The sequence below is a fragment of the Myotis davidii genome, unplaced genomic scaffold (genome assembly GCF_000327345.1).
Source record: "Myotis davidii unplaced genomic scaffold, ASM32734v1 scaffold575, whole genome shotgun sequence".
NCBI lineage: Eukaryota > Metazoa > Chordata > Mammalia > Chiroptera > Vespertilionidae > Myotis > Myotis davidii.
Window position 1 is genome coordinate 1320678 of NW_006290306.1, and position 22513 is coordinate 1343190.

Consider the following 22513-nt stretch of genomic DNA (forward strand, 5'->3'; position numbering starts at 1 on the left):
CATGCTGGGGCCCAGGAAGGTTCTGGAAAGGGACTGGGTGGGGGCAGGGAAGCATCTTAGAGATCGAGAACAAAAGGCAGAGGTTTTCATTGGGGAGAGGTGCCCCCTGTGTCATTTTGTCTACAGACAGCTCCAGGGCCCCTTGAGCAATACTTTCTCTGAAAGGAAAAAGTGAGCGCTGGGTGGCTCAAGGCCAAAGGGCTGACTCAGGAACGAAGAACTTCCCCCGCCCAGAGGAACTCAGTGATTTCACACCCTGTACAATCAGCAGCCCAACTCCCAGCCCAAGATACACACACACACACACACACACACACACACACACACACACACACACACACACACCTTCCCTCACTCCAAGGCAGGCCCCCACTTGGCAAAAAAAAAGTTTCCCAAATACTGCACAAATCCCAACCCAGACCCGATTCTCCCAAATACTGCACAAACCCCAACCCAGACCCGAACAGTCTCTCTCTCTCTCTCTCTCTCTCTCTCTCTCTCTCTCTCTCTTTCTCACACACACACACACACACACACACACAACTTGGCACAAAGATGTCCAAAGACCTACATGCCAGCCAGTAATCACCCAAATCAAGCACCCTGTGTTCACCCACATCAAATGCCCAGGTGCCCCCAGTCAGAAAGCACACTGTATATGCAAATACAAATAATAATAATCGGTACCATGCAGCCAAACACTTTGCTACATACTTTACACAAAAGTTGTTTCTAATCCTGTGTGTTAGGGAGTGCTCGGCCCATTTTAAAGATGGAGAAACTGAGGTTCTGAGAGGTGAAACTATTTATTTGCAGACACATAGCACCTGATAAAGCTGGAGCTTAATATCAGAACTAATTTAAGACAATAAACATAAAACTAAGTTAAAGTCAAAACTAAATTAAAAATAGAACTTCAAAAAGCACACAATTTTTATTATTCTACACTCACTGTCTCTCATATCTCACACATGCACACATACACACACATAATAGAATGAACACACGATAGGCAGCAACACCCCAAAATAAATACTTAAATTTAAAGCCACAAACATTTCAGAAAACACAAGCTCCTCCCATGCCCCCAGATCAGCCCTGGGGCCAGAAGTGGCAACCTCTAAAAATAAATACTCATACAGAAACCCATGGCCAAAAACAAGTGGTCAGACAACCACAAAACAGGAACATCCTGATCGGCACACACACACACAAACCACAGGCCAACCAAATGATGTCACCGATCGAGCAGGAGCGCAGAGAGGCCCAGCAAGCATCGTACACACACACACACACACACACACACACACACACACACCCAGGCCAGCAGCAGAACCCAAGTGACACTGGCCAGAGTGTTGCCACAGGGCTCACGGGGACGGGGCTGGTCTGAGTGGGAGAGAGGTTTGGGCTGAGATAGGTCTGAAAGTCCAGCAACCTGTGCCTTGTGCTGGGACACCTTGCAGGCTGCTAAGAGGCCACTGCAAGAATAGCTGCCTCTCCCGCTCGTCTGTCCACACCCCTAAGGGGTTGACACTGGCAGATGAGAGAGCCTGACCCTCATGCATGTCTCTCCAAAGAACTGGGTCGCTTGCTACACAAAAAAGCAGGGCCTCCAGGAAGCTGTTTCTAGAGGAGAAAACTACTAAAGACAGGAGCCTTGCATCCACTCAGATTTCTGGGGGTGGTTCCCATGAGGATGGGCCCCGCATACCAGTTAGTGGAAGCCTGAAGGGCTGTCTCTTCTCTCCGTGCCTGGAAAGCTGCTGACCCCACAGAAGCAGGCCCATTCCCAGGCCTGGGCCCCACTCGGCAGCCCACACTATGAGATGCCAGAGTGTTTCCTCCCGAGCCAGGGGTACCCTCCATACCCTACACCCCCAAACCCCCAAGTCCCTGCTTGCCTGGTCTGGGAAGTGGGGAAAGCAACAAAGCAAAAGATGGGGTGTCCCATGCCTTCTGATTTACACTTACACAGAAGGCAAAGAGAGGCACTGGGTGCAAATCTTAGAGTCCTCTCTCCTTCCAGGAGAAAGCAGACCCAATCCAGCACTTCCTTTGGGAGCACAAAAGAAGAGGTTTTGGCAGAAGAGCTAAGAAAGCATCCCTGAGGCTGGGAGGCAGAATTCACACTGACTGCCATCACCTGATATCCTGGCCCTGCTGGCCAGGCCCCACTCTTCATTGATTTTGAAAATGTCAATATTAAACGGATTCCGCCGTGTAATTTATCCCCACATGGGCTCCTGTGTGCAGCAACAAGGTCAGGAATGATAACTGCCAGGCCACTAAGGCTTAGGAAGAAAATCGAAGATGTGTAAATAGTGTAATTAACTCCTGTTTGCTTAATACACATGAAAAGGTCGATTTCTGCCCTCAAAGTAGGGCCTAGCAGCTCCTGATCACCCAGTGCTGGCCAAATGCTCCAGGCTGTTCTGTAGCCTTCACTGATCATCTTCCTTTCCATACCAAGGGGAGAAACTAAGGGCAGACCAGTCCCAGGTCTGTCCAGGCCCTGAGAGGGCTCTGCTGTTAACGCAGCACATGGGCAGGACCTGTGGGGCACCTACCCCTGCTCCTCCCATCAGAGAGGAAGGCAAGTGCCCCTGCTCCCCACACCTTCCCCCCATCCACCACGGCCACGCTAAGAGCTATTAACCAGAACCACAAGAAGCCGGAACACAAGGTTGGTTTCAATCTATTACGGCAGGAAGGGCAAAAGAGAAGGGGCCGGTAGAGCAAGGAGGAGTGAGAAAGACTGGGGAAGGAAGAGAGGGAGCTTCGAGGGGGGTGAGGGCTCTAAAGGCCACCAGATCCATCTCCAATCCCAGCAGATTCCAGGAATGGCCAGTTCAGGTAAAAATTGTCTCGGATGAGAAGAAGTCAAGACAACAGTAAAAGCGGGTAGAGGGAGGAACCTGCCTGGTTGGGGCCGTGGGTACCGGCATGGATGACAATGGAATAGGGGAATACACTGTAGGGGAAACACAAGTTAGACAGGCCCGGGTAGCAAGCTCCCAGGCCCCAAGCCGTGCCAGCCTGGCCAGCCCGTCACATGGCCGTCTCCCTGCCCACTTCTCTAGGGAAGCTGAGAAGTCCACAATCGGCTCCACTTGTTTCCCTGAATATGTCTCCCAGTGCTTCCCAGCAGCTACTCCAAGCCCGGGACTCCACCCTCAATGCTGAGTTCCACTGCACCAAGGAGCCCTTATTCCAGGGCGGCCGTAATCCAGCTGTGCGAGTCATGCTTTTGGAGAGCTCTGAGGAAAATCCCCAGCTGACTTGGATGCCGACCGGCTCCCCAGGCTCCCTCCAGTGAGCTGCTGGAGAGCGCATGGGGCCAGAAGCACAGTGCATACAGGCCAGAATGCCGGAAAGCCGCTTCCAGCCCATCCACTTCAAAAAGAATGAAAGAAATAAACATGGGATGCTGAGATATGGATTTAGGGCAGGTGTTTTCTAATTCTGCTGTTCATGAGAATCTCCTCTGGGGTTTGTTAGAAAATGTAGAGTCTGGGGCCTGACCTCCAAAGGTTTTTACTCATAGGTCTGGGGCAGGGCCAGGAAGCGGCATGTTAACTAGCTCTATGGGGTCCCCGTGCACATGGTGGGTCACATCTAAAGAAGCCCTGACCCAGCGCTGAGGTTAAGGACCCTGCTTCCCTCACCAGTGTCAAGTGGGGAGGTCTCATTATGTAGATGTCAGGATAGGAGGCCCAACCATGAAGGCTAAAGGGCGGCAGCCTGTTAGAAGGCAAGAGAAAGGCTCCTTAGCGATGACTCGGTGAGGAGAGACTCCTCCCTGCCCAGCATCAGGCCTGATTTGAACTGTGGCTGATTTATTAAGGTTTTCAGGATGGGACCCTTCATGATAAAAAGTCCTTTGAGTCCACGTCCAGCAGGATAACAATTCATTAAAATACATTACCCGAAGCAGTGATGACTGACTGTCATGGAGGAAAATCAATGCCGTCCAATAGCAGAGGCACCGTGCCCACCCCGGACACAGGCACACAGGCGGTTTAGAGGCAGACAGGGGCCCTGGCAGGTTGGGAGGGAATCTGGCTCCTTAAACGTGGGAATGCGGCATCAAAGGCCATATGTGTCTGGGAGGTAGTGAACTTTGACAAGGACTGAGGCTTGGCCAAGAGGCAGCCAGGGGAGTAAGTTCTAGACATGTTAACCCTTTAGCCACAGACTCCCCCCAACTCTGGAGGTTGCCAGGCTGGGGTTAAGGCTAGGGCTGCTGAGAGGCAACATGGGAGCCAGAGGATGGGGCTGAGTCCCAGGGAGGCCAAAGGGATGTGCTTCTGGAGAGGAGACAGAGGGGAGGCACCCCTCCTGACCCCCCTAAGCTAGACATACGCATCATTCAGAAGGCTGTTCTCCATCTAAATGGCCAACTCAGCTTTTGTCAACCACTTAAACTCACAGAGCCTGGCCACACAGACTAAAAAGCCAACTTGCAGGTTTGCTGAGCGACGGGATTCAGGAGCTAAATGCCTTGAGGTAGGCCTGGAACATTCTCCCCTTTCCATTTCAACAGCTCTCATCACCCACCAGATAAAGCCTTACACACCACACCCCCTGATGCTGTCCTCAATACCTTAAACACTCGCCCTCTCTACTCTTACTGCTTATATGCTCTTTCCTACTCTGTGCCACATGCTGTTCCCTCTCCCGAAGGCCCTTCCTCCCTGCCTCCGCAACTCCCAATCTCCCTGGCAAGCCTCTTCCTCCTCCTTCAGGCTCAGTTTGAGCTTAGCCTCTCTCCTGTCACACTCCAGAGTCAGATAAACCACGTTCCCACTGCCCCTTGTAGATGTCTACTGGGAACACTGATCACATACTGGACAGTCATTGTTGACATCCAAGTTTGTCTTCCCCACTAAGCTGAGAGCTCCTTGAGGAAAAGCCTTTTCTCTCTCTGCCCTCAGTGCCTGGTTTCCAGACGGTACCATTCACAATGTGGTGGTCTATGTGAACAGCACCTCTTGGAGCTCAGTGCATAACCACCATGGCTATACAGGATGGCCCTACAGACTCAGTGCCTGGCACACACTAGGTGTTCCGTAAGTGCTTCATGCACTACATTAAATAGCCCAGAAAGATTTCTAGAATCTTGTCAGTCACTGAGGTACTCTTCTTCCACTGCCACCCAGAAAAGTGAAAAATCAGGGGTTCAAGGTGGACCACAAGCTTTTCCCAAAAGGAAGAGAAAAGAGAGGCATTCTACAGAGTTGGTGGTAGCACAGGCTGGGCACAGTGGAGGTCCCCATAAACTGGCTGAGCCAGAGCTTGCCCCCTGGCATCACCCACAGAATTCCCCAGCCATATGCCACTCTAGGAGACATTAACTCTCTTATGCCAAGGACCCCTTGGGATAGTTAACGAAAGCCTAGACTAATTTCCTAAAAAGATGCACAGAAACACAGTTCTTACACATAATTTCAGGGGGGTGATGGATACCCCAAAGTCCATCTATGCACCTTACATTAAGATGAGCACATTTAACAGAGAGGGTGCTGCTTCTGGGGACCCCTCTCTGTCACCCGGGACTTCTGTGAAAATGTCAGACTCCATCTGAGAGGAATGGGAGAACACACAGAAAGGAAACCCTTCAAGCTGGAGGAGCTCATGAAAGGGTCCAGTCCAGAGTGACCCCCTGGGTCTTCACTGGCCCAGGAGGGTACATGTGAAGAGGGGGTGAGGATGGAGAGTCAGCCCATGGCTCAAGTTTGACCTGGGGTCCTCCTGAGACACCCTGGCAACGGCATCAGGGACCTCCTGTGGCCCAGTCTTGGCCTCCACCCATGCTGACCTCCCTACCCCATAGCCAGCTGGGGACTAAGGCAGACCTTAGGTCATTGCAGCTTGCAGAGGGGTCTGGAACGTCTCGAAGTGGGAATAGGCTTCCCAGAGCTTCTGAAGACCAGCAGCATCAGGGCTGAAGAAAAGCCTCTGAAGGGGACCCACAGAGGAGTCACAGCCTCTGCCAAGCAAAGAGGCAGTGGACAGGTGCAGCTCAAAAAACTTGGTTCACGTGGGGAAGTGTCAACTGATGCCACGCTGACAAGCATGGGCCTAGGGCCCTGTGGGCGGGGACAGATGGGTCCAGGCTTGGCACAGACACCTGTCTTTCTCGCTGTCTACCAGCGCTCAGAGGGAGCCCACTGCGCTTTCAGAGAGCAGACAGAGAGCAAGATTCTCCTCGGGACTGCTAGCAAGTCCCCTGTAAAAATGGCCTCGCCAGTTTACCCACAAACCTGCCTCCGTGGGCCCAGGGAGGGTGGGTGGCAAGTGCCCCACCCCTGGCCATTCTGCCGATAAAGAAAGGAGGCATGAGGCCCAATGGCCAAATGGAGCCCAATCTGAATGTCAGCCTGTGGGCCTTGAACATGGAGAAACTCAGCACTGAAATCCAAATGGAAACTAGAACCCCTCCCACTGGCACCTCCAGGCCCTCAGGGCAACAGAACTGAGATCTGAGAGGGACCGGAAAGTCGGAAAGTCGGCCGAGCCAAGAGAGCTTTGTAAAAGCCGTGGGATTTTTATAGCTGAGAGGTCTGAAGGGTTCAGATCATCCACTGCCCACCCCTCATGTTACAGGGGGACAGTGAAGTTCAGGGCCCCCCGAAAGTCACCCAGCACAAAGGTGCAAAAGGACTTGTCTTCCTGCCTACAAGTTCAGTGCTCTCCCCATAATGGCCTTCAAGGTGAAGTGGCTGGAGGAGCCGGGGGTGGGGAGTAGGGGGAGACTCTCCAATCCTCATAGTATAATATACGGGGTTGCAGTCAAGTGACGATGACGGATGTGTCCCCAGGCCCTCCTCAGGAAGGACACACAGATACCATCTTACTGGAAATTCTCCAGAGAAAGGGAGTAGGAGCACAAAACCTGATTGTGACCTTTATTTCAGACCCGAGGGACCAGGGCCTGGAGAGTGAGTGACCTGCCCAGGTCACACGGCAGCCCACGACCTTGCAGGGCCAGCCTCTTGGCCCTCAGCTCCCACCCCGGGCACTATAACTAGAGCCTGACACCCCCACTCCCCGCCTCGGCCTATCCGGGCACCAGATATCACAGACACAGGACGGTAAAAATAGCTCCAAGCCCACAACAACCGAAGTCCTTCTCTGCCAGGCCAGGGCGCCTGCCTGGACACTCAGAAATCCCTGGCCAGGGGATGGCCAAGCCGCCAAGAGCTGTGCCAAAGTTGGGAGAAAGCCATGAATGGGAGCCCACAGGAGGCCACCAGGGGAATGGTCGGCATGAGGTGCCACTGAGCTCAGCCTGCAGAAGGAGGGGTAGTTGTCCTGAATAAATATGCCGCTGGGAGCGTTTCAGGGGCATCCATGCCTCCCCCATGTTCCCTCTGCCCACCCCATTCTCATCCACCATGAGCCATTACCCCAAAAGGAGGAGGCCCACTCAGACACACTGCCCCCACCAACTCAATGACCCTCAGACCTGAGTTGGCAGCTCTTACAAGCCCAAGGGCAGCAAATCCTGGAAGAGGGCAGCCGGGTCCACACCTCTAAAGGGAGTGCAGTGGGTCACAGCGCTGCACAGCCTCACGCCCCTCCCCGGTCCAGTCCGGGGCAAATCCAGGACGGAGGGCACAGAAGCCCCCACCGCCCTCTCCCAGGTCCAGCAGAGCCACACAAGGACACACAGGCAAAACAGCCGCCCAACAGGCACTTACCCTCTGGATGGAGAGGGAGAAAGGGGAGGGGAAAGAACGGCTCTGATTTGATCTCTGCTCCTTGTGCCTCAAGTTTCAAATAATTCCTACATGGCTGCAGCTCCCAGCTCAGCCTGTGTCCTCCTACTCGGCTCGCTGGGACTGTCAGGGTGGGAGGAGCCTGCCCGCCTTGTACACACAGCACTCCCTCCCTCGCTCGCTCGCATTCTCTCTCTCTCTCACTCTCCTCCTCCTGGCTCTGCCTCACTCTGGCTTGTAGGAAGCCAGTGGGATAAAACTCTGTCTGTAATTTCAGCCAGCTGCGTCCCCAGGGCTTCACTTATCATCCTGTAGCTATGCAGCTCTTGAATGACATCACAGTGGCTTCCCAAACCCTCCACATGGAGTGCGAGGCTCCAGACCCAGACCCAGTTCAGCCCCAGCTCAACCTAGTCCCAGCCCCAGTCCCAGCCCAGTTCCAGGCCCAGATCAATCCGAGCCCAGCAACAGCCTCAGCCCATTACAGCCTCAGACTAGTCCCGGTCCCAGAACAGCCCCATCCCAACCCCAGCTCAGCCCCAGTCCAAGCCCATCGCTGCCCCAGTCCCCAGAGGAGAAGTGGGAAGAGAAACCCTGGGAGCAAACTGCAGGGGTGCAAGGGACAGAGAGGAAAGGTGAGAGTTCCTAGGCGGGTGTTGAGATTTATTTCCCCAAATTTTTCCACATTTTTTTCCACTCGGCAAATGAAAGGCAGAACGGATGACAACAATTTTCCAGCTGCTGAACAATAAGGTGGAAATTTTTTCCCCCCTCTCTCCCCCTCCTTCCCCTCCACGGGGCAGAGTCTAGGAGCCAGGACACTTCCTTGGCTTATAAAAATTCAGGGGGGTGGGGGGGGTACACAAAGGCCCTGTACTTCCCAGAGGTGACCATGGAGCCTAAATAGAGGGGCTGGAGTGTCACCTGGGCAGGCCTCAGGGAGGGGCGACAGGAGCTCCAAAGTGAGATTCTCAGTGCAAAGCTTTGGATTCTGGCCCATCAACCTGGACAATTTTTGAGGCCTGACTTTGGGAAGGCCAGTGGGCACCTGGCCCGGGATATTGATTCACCAGGGCACCTGACATGCTTCCAATTGACTGGCTATTGGTACTCAGCTTGTTCCCATCTCAAAATCATGAATGGCAGAGAGAATAACTTTTTTCGGAGTGTCAAACCATGTCCACTTTCACCCCCAACCACTCAGGTCTGAAGCAGTCCACTCAGCCAAACACCCCACAATCTGCCCCAAATCCTCTCATCATCCTGGTGGGCCCTAAAAAGTGCCAGAAGTCCCCGACAGCAGGACACCAAATGCCAACTCTTACCTGCATATTTTGGCAACTTATTTGCACATCAATTGAATGTCCCAACCCAACTCCCAGAGTTGGTAGAGATGGCCTGGAGTTTGCAGCTTTAGTACCTGGTGTCTCCTCCCCAGTTAAAGTGCTTGTGTGGCCACCCCACCCGGAGCTCAGCTTTCAAAACCAGGTCTGCTGGCACTGCAGGCTCCGCAAAGAGAGGCCACCTGCTCATCCCTCTTCTGAGCAGACACCTCATCCCGGCCCCCCTCCACATGCCAGCACCACTCTCTGGATGTTTCTTTTGGGGAGTAAAGAAGGAAAATAATAACAAAAATAGTACCCGGTGCCCTGTAGGCTGGTCCCTATGCTATCTCAACTGCATCTTCACTGATGAGATGAGGAGGCCCCCAGCCCAATGTCAAAGACCTCACAGAAACCATAAACATGGGTAGCGAAGAGAGGGGTTCCATGCTCAGGCTCCAAAATGGACGCAGGAGGACTTCCCACTTTCCCAGGGCAGGACTGTTGTAAGAACACAATGTGGATAAAATATTCCAATCATCCAGCCCTCCACCATCCAATCATCCCAAGTAGAACCACAAGGAGGAGAAAGGCCTGGGTGCCCCACTGTCAGGATGTCAATAAGGAAAGGGAGGAGCTCAGGGAGTGCCCTGATGGAACTGCCCACAGACCCCTGCAGGACCCCCTCTCTGCCTTCCAGCCCAGGGGAGAGGGAAAAAGGTGGACTGGAAGTTCAGGGCTGCAGGGGCAGGGAGGTACTGAGTACTCCTCACATGGCCCCAACTTTCCAGGGTTTCCGCATGCACCCCCCTGCCCATTGCCCCCTAAGGCAGTGGCAGGGCCAGGCTTGGAAGTGTGTTCCCTAAGGGTAGGGCAGAAACAGATATCCAAAGGATTACTCTAGAAGAGAACTGTCAACTCCCAGCAAATGTGCGATTTGGACAAGGGTCTCAGGTATATCTACTCACCTCCCCCTGCCTCTCCCTGCTCTTATTGCCTCATGGGGCATGGACATCATCTCTAGCCATCCTCATTTGGGAAGGATGAAGGAAGAATGGAGAGCGGACCCAAGATGGCTTGGGGAGCCAGGAAGAAGGAGAGAGTGCACCAGAATGGGGCCGGCAAGTTAACCTGAATGCACATTCTCTCATTCGCTTCCACAACCGAGGCTTAGAGGTTGCAGCTTGCTCAGGATCACATTGCCAGTCTGACTCTGACACTCAAGTTCTTTCTGCTTCCCAGGGAGCAAGGAGAAACCAAAAAGGTGATGGATGGGCAAAGGGTGAGAGTCTGCAGGATCCGACAGGAAGAAGGGAGTGGAGAAGGGTGATAAAATCACAACGCTGGTTTAGGACAACTAGCCCTGCCATCCAAGTGAGCCCCGCCCCCATCCACGGGGTCCCCTGGGAACTGCTTGCATTTATCCTAACGACACTTGCAGGGCTCACGGCATTTCTGGAAACTCCTAGGGAACTGGTTCAGAACTGGTTCACAATTCACACCATGAAGCCGCCTCTGCATTTAGGTCCATCCCCATTCTTAACCCAAAACAGCCCCATTAAGTACCACACATAAGTACTGGGTACCAACTGGCCATGCGGTTTTATAATTACAGCTCCCGTCACTGCTGTGGGGTGGGGGTCTGTGTGGCTCTACCCATGCGTGGACGCGTGTGCCTGTGCGGGTAGCACATCTGGATAGGTCTCTGCTTCCTTTCCCAAATGGGTCCATCCCTGCGCATGAGTTCAAGGAGGACCATGTAGGCATCTCCGGGGGGGGCCGGGGGGGGTCTCCGACAACCTCAGGCGAGCTCACACACTTGAGCAGTGTGGGCCGGAGCAGGAAGTCACTGCCGCAGAAGGACAAGTGAGGAGTGACTCTCCTGACCCACGGAAGCCACATACCATGGACAAGCCTGGGTCCAAGCCTGGACAGGAGCCAGGGCACTTTCTAACCCCGGGCTTCTTTCTAGTCCTGTGTTACCTGAAGGGTGCCTGCCTGGTTCTCGAAGGTTCTCAGGCAGTGTATAGACATAGGGGGGCAGGGAGGCAGGAAGGAAGGAGAGATCTGAGAGGCTCTGAGCTTTCATACCAAAATCTGATCTCACTGCCCCTGGAGAAGGAGAAAAACAAACATCAAAGAACACTTTGCTACTAACAGTGTGGTTGTTTTTTTTTTTTTTTTAAAGCAATCAAGGCAACAGGAGGCGAAAATCTCCACGAAGCATCAGGGCATTGACTCGCTGTGACGATGATGTAAAGACTGTGTTGGGGATGAGAAAGGCAGTCTGACAGCTCTGCGGCCACTTCCCAGAACAAAAGAGGCCGCCTGTGGCCTGGATCAACCTCCCAGGGTCGGAGAGCAGTCCAGCAGGTCTGCCACCTGGGGCAGGATGCCCCATGTCCCTGCAGGGGAGTCTTGTGGGTGCAAATAATGCTTGAGCAGAGAAAGGGAGGGAGGAGGAGCGGGAGTTTGGGGCCAGACTCCTGAGTCCCCTTCATACACAGAACCTGCCAGGGCCCTGTCGGAGCCTCCAGAAGTGCCTGTTCTCCCACGTCCATGCACCATGCTCACTCGCTCCATCCAGAGAGACGTGTGGGTAGAAGGGCCCTCCTCAACCTCAAGAAAACCCAGTCCTGCCACCAGTTCCTTTCTCTTATCCCTCAAAGGTGAGATAGTTCTCCTGGATGGCAGACCTCCCCCACTCCCTCAGCAGCTGAAACCCACTCTCCAACCCTGGGTTCATTTCCCTAATAGGCTGCTGCACAGTGAACAGACCTAGAGAAAGTGTCATCTGGCAGCCACAGGAGGAGACTGGGAGTCAAGGGACCACAATACTAAGAAGTGATCTTGGATGGGCCTCAGTTTACTCCTCTGTGTAATGGGCTAGCACAGCTGAATGATCCCTAACTTCCTGGCCAATTCTAGATGCCCAGGGATCAACTCAGAGAAGATTCTCAACGAGGCACTGTCTGGATCCCAGAGGCCCTGGACCCTGTGGGCCCATTTCTCCTCTCCTGCTTGGTCCTGCCTGGGTGGCTCTAGGCTCCCAACTCGTCTGAGACTATTTCTGTGGCAGCCACAGAGCCCCTGGGGGCTAGGACAGAACCGGTGATTTACAGGAAGTCTGGAAATACATGCCAGGCTGCAGAGGTTCTGAGGGCCATGAGGGGCAATAAAGAGGCTGATTTATTTTCATCAGTGAAATGCTGAAACCCAATCCCTAGAGCGAGCTGACCTAGCAGACGGCGGCGAAAAGCTCATCACCCAGAGCAGAATTAGCTAGATCACAGCCTCCCAGGTCTCACCACTGGGGCAGGTGATGGGAAGGGACAGAAGGGGGGGTGGGGGCAAGGCTGGCCAGCTGGGCTGATTGTGGCTCCAGGTCCCTTAGGCTGACCTCTCCCCACCCTGCCGCTGGCCTGCCAGGGTCTCTGGGATGCAAGCACCACAGTGGGCAGAGCTAGGCAGCCAGGCTTTCCATTTTAACTCAGCCCCTTATTCTCAGGAGGCTTAAACTGCAAGCCTCCGGTCCACATGCCCACGTTTGTGAGGCAGGGCCCCTCAGACTTCTGCCCTTATGAAGCCATGTCAGACATGGTGGCATCAACATCCCAGCTCTACATCTACCTGGCTGTGTAAACATTGACAGGTTACTTAACCTCTCTGGGCCTGTTTCCTCATCTGAGAACTAGGAAAGAGAACACCCAGCTCACAGGAGTCCCGAGGAGTAAAGGAAAGAATGGGCACCTCAGTATCTCACATCTGGAGGGTGTACCTAGAAGGGGGAGGTAGGCTTCCCTCCTGGTCCCTAACCAAATTGCTGGCGGGGAGTGTCGATTAATACAACCCCCATGGAGGCCCTTTTGGCACTATCAACATTATATATGCATATATTCTTCCACCCAGCAAATCCACTGCTAGAAATGTGTCCTACAGGTAGACGTGTGCAAATGAAAGTAGTATATGCAGCATCTCTGAAAACAGCAAAAGATTGGAAAGAGCCTACAAGCCCATGTTATTTAAATATAGTAAATTAAGTACAAGTTAAATAAAGCACAGCACATACGTGCAGTGGGATACTACGCAGCTGAGAAAACTGAGAAGGCTCTTTATGATATGCCATTAGATGAAAAAGCTCAGGATGCCAGCCAAATCCTTATAGTGACTTCCAGACCCCAAGTGATCTGGTCCCCATTACCTCTGACCTCACCTCCTATTATAACATCCATTGCGATCACACTGGCTCCTTTGCTGCTTCCAAACATCTCAGGTGGGTTCCTGAATCAGGACCTTTGTGCTTGCTGTTCCCTCTGCCTGGGATGCTCTTCCTCACATATTTGCTCAGCTGACTCCTTCACGTAGGTGAGGCCTAACCTGGCCAGCTTTTTAAACAATTTCAGCTCCCCACTCCCAATCGCCCTTACTCTGCTCTATTTTTCCCAGAGTATCTGTCACTTCCTAATATGCTCTGTCATTTACTTATTAGGACATTTCAATTTTTTGCCTGACGTCTTGCTCTAGAATACAATCATGACAAGGACAAGGGTCTTTATTCTGTTCCGTTACATCCTTGGCATCTAGAATAGTGACTGCACACGTAGTAGGCACTCAGTCGATGTTTGTGGAATAGGTGAGTGACTATGTCTGAGGACAGCCCATGTACCAAAGTACACGGATGATTTGGCTTTTCTTCTTCTTCCACAGAGAGGATTCAAGGTTATCCTATCATCAGGTCATGGTCACTCTCCTGCGTTCTGATGCATTTTTTCAAACGGAAAAGAAAGAAACAGCGTTACCGTTGCTCCAGGAGTCACCGGGACACAGCCTGGCAGTCGCTGATGACTGCAGCCAGGGAGGCAGGAGCCATGAAGGTGAAGACCCTAACAGACCCTGGGAGCTGGCCTGGCTCTGCCCTCAACTTCTGCGTGACCTCTGCAAATGCCCCAAAACTGAGCAGAGGGAGAGCTCACACAGGGGCATGGAGCCTGGGCATGCCGGGGAACACCCAGATCCCAGATCCATGGAAACCTCTTCCTGTAAATGGCCCCAGAAAGCAGGGTCTGGGAGAGTGGACCACGAGGAAGGGGCTCTGTTGCCTGAAGAGAAGCACACCAGCCAGCAGGCGGGAGTGAGCAAGTCAGAGACAAGCTCCAGGGACAAGGCTGCCTCTTGAAGGCTGATGGAGAGATGGGCCTGGAAAGCCAGGACAAGCAATGAAGGGGTTGAAGTCTGCCTCAGCGAGCACCTAGGGGCCAGCTCCGGGACAGCTATCCTGGGCGAGAGAAAGAGGGCAGTGAGAAACACCCAGGGCCTGGCTGGGTCCAGCAAGGAATAATCCAGAACTACCCAGAAAGACAAGCCTCACCACTGCGGGCAGGATACTGCGAACCACACCGCACCCGGGGCTGAGGCAGCGTCGCCTGCCCCACCTGGGGCTGGGAGCCAAATCGCAGGGAAGGGTCCATACAGGCGAGGTGAGGAAAAGCAACAGGCCGAGCACACGTGCTCCCTGAGCAGCCAGCACTCAGCCATGTCCATGGAGCCACACATCCGGGCTCCGGGCACTGGTCTTCTGCAGGATTTTGTCTTTTCTCTTCATCTGGTTCGTTCTCCCCTCTCGGGCCCCAGGCATGTAGAGGGCAGCCCAGCGAGGGAGGCCAGGCACATCTGATTGCTTTTCTTTTCCTCTGCTTCCTAGACTTTGAACAATGTTACTACACCATGTTCAGATATGAAAAACAATTCTGTCCCCAAGGTCATCTACCTCCAAGGCCCAGGACAAGCGTAGCCCCTCTGCAGAGCCATCCACCTCTTCTTCTCCCCTGAGAAGCCCTGGCCCTTAGCCAAGATCCTTCTCCGTTTGACTGTGGGTCGGAGTGGACGGGGCGCCTGCCTGGTCTCACTGCACCCCCGCCCACCCTTCTGCAGGCAACTCCAGGGCACAATTTTCCATTGCACGGGACTAGCACAGTGCCCGCCACCTCGTCGGTGCTCTGAGAAAAGGAATGGAGGTAGGAGGGAATAGTGGATGAAAGACAGCTCTCCTTGGGTAAGAAAACATATTTGATTAGTGGAGGCTTGAATTTCTTTTCTTGGACATGGTTACAGTCGGTATCTTAGGGTCTTGCCGGGTCCAGCTAACTTGCGCGTGCCTATAGGTTTGGCAGGAGAGGAAGGAGGGAGGGGATGGAGGGGGAGAGAGCACGGTCTCCTCTTCCCCTGCCTCGAGCTTGATATCTGAGCACCAGGCGAGGGCAGACGATGTCGCTCAGGCCACTGGCCAAGAGCTCTGCGTCCGCTCTGAGTGTGGCTCCGGCCTGCCACCCTCCACCTGATGGCAGAGATTACAGAGGACCAAAGGCACATTCACTCAGGAGGGTATCGGTTTACCAAATGTTCCACCGGCAGACACTGCTCCCCAAGCCTGCCAGCTGCCTCACACCGCAAGGCCAGCTGAGGGTTCGAGGGCATCAGGACAAACCCCGCCCTGCCCGACAAGGAACAGCGCTAAGCAGTTGTCCAGCAGATGCTGGGTCACCAGTGTCATCTTCTCTACCCACAAAATCAAGCCGACCTTGCATTTGAATTCTCAGCACCCTGTTCCAGGAGGTCAGGAGAGGACTCCCCTCTCGGGGGAGGAGAAGGTCCCCAGATCCTCCTCAAGAAGGCATGTGATCCCTGCCTCTGTTGCTATCTCTGCGCAGACCACCCCAACTGAGACCCAGCTTCCTTGTTTCTCAGTACACGTGACATATCTGCCCAATGGGGCCAAGAAGGCAAGGACCCAACCTCCTTGCCATGGCTGATCCACCCTCTCACAGCCGGGAAGTCCTATCAGGTGGCTAACTCACACCCCTCCTGCTGCAGTCTAAGCCCTCTGTCCAATATGACCTGCTAGAACAAGGACAGAGCTTCCAGTAGCAGCTTTGAATGCCTCTGCCCTTCCCCCGCACCGACCCTGAAGCCATAGACCAGAAGGGCTGGCCTTTCCCAGCAAAAATTTAAGTTAAGATTTCCCAGCAAAGATCATTTTGGCGCCGAACTCCAGGTTCTCGGCAACGGTACTTAGAAAATCACCCTCTGCTCAGAGACAGGGGGCAGAGGTGTCTCTTTGGAATCCCTGAGCCCTCTGCGTGGATTATCTGAGCTCACCTGCAGTCTTGTGCTCCCATCTTTTACTGGTTCCTCCCATATCTACCCAAAAGTTCAGAAGGCAAGAATGTCACCCCTATGAATGTATGACACGGGGGCCATTACCGCCACAGCCTAACTGCCTTGCTCCCACTGCAAAGGGGCCATCTGCTGCTCTCCCTCATCCTATCTGGCCCTGGGGACATGAAGAGACACGGGGCCATGCAGGTGGCTAAGGCAGCTGGAGCAGAACTCCCGGGTTTCTGGGGAGCTGAAACCTGGCCTCCCTCTCTGTGTACTGGGGCAGGTTTTCCACCAGTTCCAGGGCTGGAAAGAGGTCAGACCACGCAGCCTAAAGCATTTCAGGCTGTCGATGAGTAAGCTTTGAGATCAAGATTTAAAATGAGAGAAAGGATATTATCTTGGATAAGGCCCCTAGCCTCTCTGCCCTTGCCTCCGCTTCCTCACCTATGAATGGGAACAAATAACCTGAAGTTAATATGGAAGCATTTGGGTCTCGGCATGTTCCGAAAGTAGGAACTCTAATGTAAACCCTACAGAAAGAAATGACTGACTTGAGGAAAATGAAAAACAGCCCACAGAATGGTAGAACATACTTGCAAATCATGTAGCTGATAAGGGACTTATTTCCGGAATGTATAAAGAACCTTTGTAACTCAGTAACCAAAAGACAAAGCCCCAATTTTTTAAAATATGGAAAGGATGTGAATAGATGTTTCTCTAAAGAAGACATACAATGGCCAGTTAACAAAGATGTCCAACGTCATTAATTCTCAGAGAAATGCAAATCAAAACCACAATGAAATGCCACTTTACACCCACTGGGATAGCCAGAATACCAAAGAAAAATATAAGTGTTGGTGAGGATGCAGACAAATTTTTCACACGCTGGCAGGGAGAGATATAAAATGGTGCAGCCACTTTGGAAAATAAATTATTAAACATAGAATTACCATATGACCCTGCAATTCTATTCCTAAGTATCTACCCAAGAAAAAAAGAAAACATAAGTCCATGCAACCAGTTGTACATGAATATCCGTCCCAGCGTTCTTCAAAACATCCCAAAAATGGACACAATGCAAATATTCATCACCTGATGTACATAGAAACAAAATGTGGCATGCCCATGCAATGGGACATTATTCAACAATAAAAATGAAGTACTGATGCATGCTACAACATGGATGAACCCTGAAAACATTACTCCAAGTGAAAGCCACACACTGTATCATTCTGCTTATGTGAAATATCTCTAATAGACAGATCTACAGAAAGTAGATTAGGGCGAGGGTGGGGATGGGGACAGAAATGGGGAGTGAGTGCTAATATGTAGGAGGTTTCTTTTGGGGGTGATGAAAATGTTCTCAGATTAAGTTATGGTTGCACAACCCTAAATATACTAAAACCCACTGAAAGGGACACTTTAAATGGGTAAAATATAGTATTCAATTATATCAGGATAATATGATTGTATTATATAAAACTAAGAATATAGTATATTATCAGCTGTTAAATTTTTTAAAAGAGGGAGATGGCTGAGAACTGTTTTGTGGCTCTACACTACCGCCTCATGCACATCCATTTCAGGAAGTGGGAGTCTCTAAGAGGAATTTGGGCGGAGAGAGTTATTGTGCTATAAGTGCCGCCTGCTAGGGGCTCTTCCCTCATCTCAGGGAGTCTGCTCAGCTCAGCCTGAGTTGGCTGGAGCACGGAGAATGTGTGCTCAGGCCTGAAAGTCTTAAGGGTGAGAGGCAGGCAGGGAAACAGAGAGAGGGGTTGCCCTGACCACCTCAATCCCAGGCTTTGCTGAGGCCACGAGCAAGAGCCTAAGGGCTCCGCTGGACCAAAGGGAGAGAGCAGCCTGGGGCTGCCTCAGAGCCTGTCCGAGAGGGCCACCTGGAGGGCTGAAAGGACGTCAGCAGGAGGAGGCTGCAGGGAGCCAGGGATGCCTGGGCTGAGGCAGGGTCGGGAACATCTGGCAGAGCTGCGGTCCCCAACCTGAAGGAAACAGTGAGTGAGAGACTGATGGGGAGGTGGGGGGCATCTCCAAAACACCCACAGAAGTGCTGCAAGATAGAAACAATCAGCATGTGACGCCTCCAGAGCCTTCCACTGGCAAGAAAGCTCAGAAGTCAGATCCACACAGAGCAGGCCTCTGCAGCCTCACACGGGTGCCAGGCAGGCAGGAATAGTCTGATCCCTTCCCTCCCCTCCTGTCTTCCCATAAGCCAGGAAAGCGGGGAAAACCTCCTGAAACACACACACAGCTGGCGGCCAGGTAGGAGCGACAAGGGGGAAGAACGAACTAGGCATGAAGTACCAAGGTCACGGCACTGGGCATATTCATGACTGACAGAGGACCTTTTATTACTGAGAGCGAACACAGAGGCCCTGAGACTTGCTGCAATGTTGTTCAGGGCAGGGGAAGCAAAGGACAGATTTAAGGGCAGGGGCAGATAACATAAAGTGTTTTATAGTCACATCCTTCCAGTTCTGCCTGTTCAGTCTAATAGTTACAAAACAGCAGCTTCCTGTAGGTGTTTGGAGCGGAGTAACTAAGACAACATATAGTCACTGGAGCCTGGCAAGGGGGGGGCGGCGCACACAAGGCTGGTTGTCACCTAATCGCTGTCTCTGTCGTCATTATTGTCAGGGTTAGGGTTCTAGAGCTGGAAGTCCCCTTTGGCATCCATTCTCCCCAATTCACCGGTAAGGCAGCTGAGAGCTAGACAGGGAGGGTAACTTTTCCGAGGTCACGCAGCAAGTTGGTGTCAGAGGCCAGTCTCCTGGCTCCCAAGAGTGGGACACCTAGACCAGAGCCATCCGAGGAATGGACCAGCAGGTGTGGGCTTCTTCCTAAGAAGGGTGGGCTGGTATACATCCAAAATCGCATTTCTGACTTCTCTCCACTAGCACCTTAATAATAATAATAACAGACATAAATTATTGCCCACACAGTACATACCAGGCACCCTACTCTTCACATTTCACATATATTACCTCATTGAATCTTAACAATTCTACACAGGAGGTACTGTTGTTGTACCCATTTTACAGATGAAGCATTTGGATCTCAGAGAGGTAAAATGACTTAACCAAGGAACACAGTTATGAACAACAGAACTTGGCGCCAGAACCTCCTGATTCTCAATCCCAGTCTTACTCCCTATAGCAGAGGTTAGTCTGTTCGACATTATTTCAGCTTTCCACCTTCCATGCACAACTTACTTGCACTTGAAGTAAGGCATGGATGTGTGACTTGGTTTGGCCAATGAAATGTGAGCAGAAAAAAAAGCATGTCACATCATAATGTCCTCTACCCACTGATGCAATAATGATGGAAGCATCTCTGAGATGAAGCCACCACCAGCCTAGAGTAACTAAGATACACAGAGACCCCTGCCAACTCACACTGGACAGAGTGAGTTGGGTTAAACCACTGAGAATTTGGGGTTGTTTGTTACCCAGCATAATCAAACCTCTCCTGGCTGATACAACCAGAGCTACACTGCTTCCCACTCCACGCACATGAGTTGGGAAGGTCTGAGAGGGAAGCTCGGCAGGTCCATTTTAGCTCCTCACAAGTCATAAAAAGAAAGTGATTCTGTTAAAAAAAAAAAAAGGAAGGAAGGAAGGATCACTACTCAAACCCCCTCATTTTACAGGAAATAAAGGAGATCTAAAGAAGAGGAGTTATCAAGGACACCCAGAACCCAAATCACCTGCCTCCCAGGCCAATGTCTGTCTGGGTCTGTCTATCTCTGTCTCCATGTCTCTCATCTGTTTCTCTCCTTCCTCAGTCTCTGCCTGTTTACTGTGTATCTCTCCCTCCTTTCCTCTCTCTCAAAAAAATCAGAGAATCCTTGGATGAGTCCAGCTCATGAGAAGACATCACAGACGGAGACCCCTAGCTGCTGTGAGGAAGGCTCTTCCCAGCGCAGGCACAGAATTTGAGGGGGGCGGGCGGTGGCTACAGAGCAGGACGCTGTCCCCTGAGGAAGGGATCCTGGAGGCTGAAAAGCTTGGGCACAAAACCAAGCCCCCTGGTCACAGCCCCTGGCTCTGGTGGGGCTGCCCCAGAAACAACGAAAGGCTGCCGGGCATCATACAGGAGGAGAAATCCAGAAGCAGGGTGGTGACCAGCCCCCCTGCCCCTTCACAAGCTTGTCCTGTTCTCCCTTCACTCTTTTCTTTGGCCCTGAGCCATCTGCTGCTTTACTCAGCACTAGCCCCTCCTCCCGGGTCCTTTCTGTAAATTGCGAGACCCTCAAAACAACTTGGTGTCCAAGGAGGTCAGGGAAGGGTGGGAGTGATCCTGGGGAGGGAGAGTGAGGCAACTCGGGCCTGGTCAACCTTTGGGCTGCTCGGAGGCAGAAGGCAGCCCACATCCCTTGGTATGGGATGTGCTTCCGAGAAGGCTTGCCCTCAAACACTCTGGAGGCATCTGGAGACGGCTCTGTGCAGCATAGGCAAAAACAGCCCCACTCCCACCCACGGGAGCTGAGATCTGGGCATGGGGCTTCAGAACTCAGGCCAAACAGCTAATGGGGCTTCTGGAGGCTGCGAAACGTGGTGTCAGCCAGAGCGCTGAGCTGGCAGGCTCCAGACCAAACTGGAGAACTACAAAGACAGCCCGGGAGAAGGAGGACCAGGCTGCCCTCCCCTCCACCCACCCTGGACCTCTCTTCCTCCCCACTCAGGAGCAAAGCTCAGGCATCTGACTATGGGCAACCCAGGAAACTCCTTCCTAGGTGTTATGGGCTGAATTCCCTCCACCCAAAAAAATTCATATATTGAAGTCCTAACCTCAGTACCTCAGAATGTGATTATATTTGGAGATAGAAACTTTAAAGGGGTAAATAAACTTAAAAAGATACGGGTGGGCCCTAATCCAATCGGACTCATGTCTTTATAAGAGGAGATTAGGACCCAGACGCACCATGGTAAGACACAGGGAGAAGACGGCTGACTACAAGTCCAGGAGAGAGGCTGCAGGAGGAACCAACCCTTTCGACAGCTTGATCTCAGACTTCCGGCCTCCAGAGCTGTCAGAAAATTCATGTCTATTGTCTAAGCCCCTCACTCCGTGTTGCGTGGTGGTGGCAGCCCAATCTAAGACACCAGGTCATTGGGCTCAGCAGAGGGCACTGCTCCCAAACAAAGGGGTCCCTGAGAGAGCAGGCGGTCCCCTGACTCCCAGTCACTTCTCCCAAAGCCTGGACACGTCTATGGTCAGAAAGTTCTTGACACTGAGCTTCCACTGATTCTTCCGCTTTCTTCGCTTCCCGCTCCTTTTAGCTTAAATGCAGGTGAGTCACAATGGTCCCCAAGAACCCATGGTCACCCCAGCCTCGGTCCCCCATGGGGAAGCACACCGTTCCTTCTCCCCCTCTTTTCTGGTTCAATCTCCTGAGTTTATCACACTGTGAAATGGGCCACGCTGAGTGGCAGCAAGCTCTCTGTCACCTAAGGGTTTGAGAAGTTGGGGAGCCACCTGACATAGGGGTGTGTAGGAGCCGAACAAGCTGAGCTCTAAAGCAGGTGGAAAGCAATGTGGAGTTGAAGCCCTAGATTCAAGTACCAGCTCCACTTCTTATGTCATGACCTCTGGCAACATCGCCCATCTTGCCACACCAGTGTGGTTTCCGGTACAGCAGAAGCTATGATCATGCAAAGGTGGGTTCCACACATGGGGACTGCCTCCCAATTTGGCAGGTCCCTTCCCCTCCCGAGCCTCGGTTTCCCCACTGTGGCAGGACGGCATTAGATGGGCTCTATGGTTGGCAAGGGCCACGCCAGCCTGGGAGAATGAAGTCCCCAGGTGGCACTTTCTTCCTTCATTTTGTCGCTGAGATGAATCAGGGCTGTCCTGGCAAGGGGAGGAATGCACTACGCGTCACAATGCCACCCACCAGAGTCTGGAATTGGGAGGATGGAGGGTGGGGATGCAGGCAGCGAGGGAGGGGTTAAACACAGAACCATCGTGACACTGAGCGTTAAGTCAAGGTCACCTGGAGGGCTGCCTAGAGAAACAGGAGCTCTGACCCCAGTGTTGGCCTCCCCTCACTCCAGGGAGGGGACAAGGTAAGGCCCAGGCCAGCGACGATTTCGTTCCAGAGTGCCTGGCTCAGTGCCCCCACCCTCCCCTGAGTCACCCAGTGGGCTCCAGAGGTCCTGGCCTGGCCCGGCCTCTCCTGTCCACTCCCCAGCTGGCCTGAAATAGCAGAGGCAGGCTGCTTCCACAATGGCCTCATCTCACCTTGGACACATTACCCTCCACCTGTTTTGAGACACCAGCCCCTCACCAGAG

The 22513-nt window shown here is 52.7% G+C and overlaps 1 protein-coding gene across 12 annotated transcripts in view; it reads right to left on the minus strand.

The window, feature by feature from the left end:
• The window catches only part of TNS1 (tensin 1), a 127413-nt gene that overhangs the window by 43805 nt on the left and 61095 nt on the right, over positions 1–22513 (minus strand). The window lies entirely within an intron of this gene.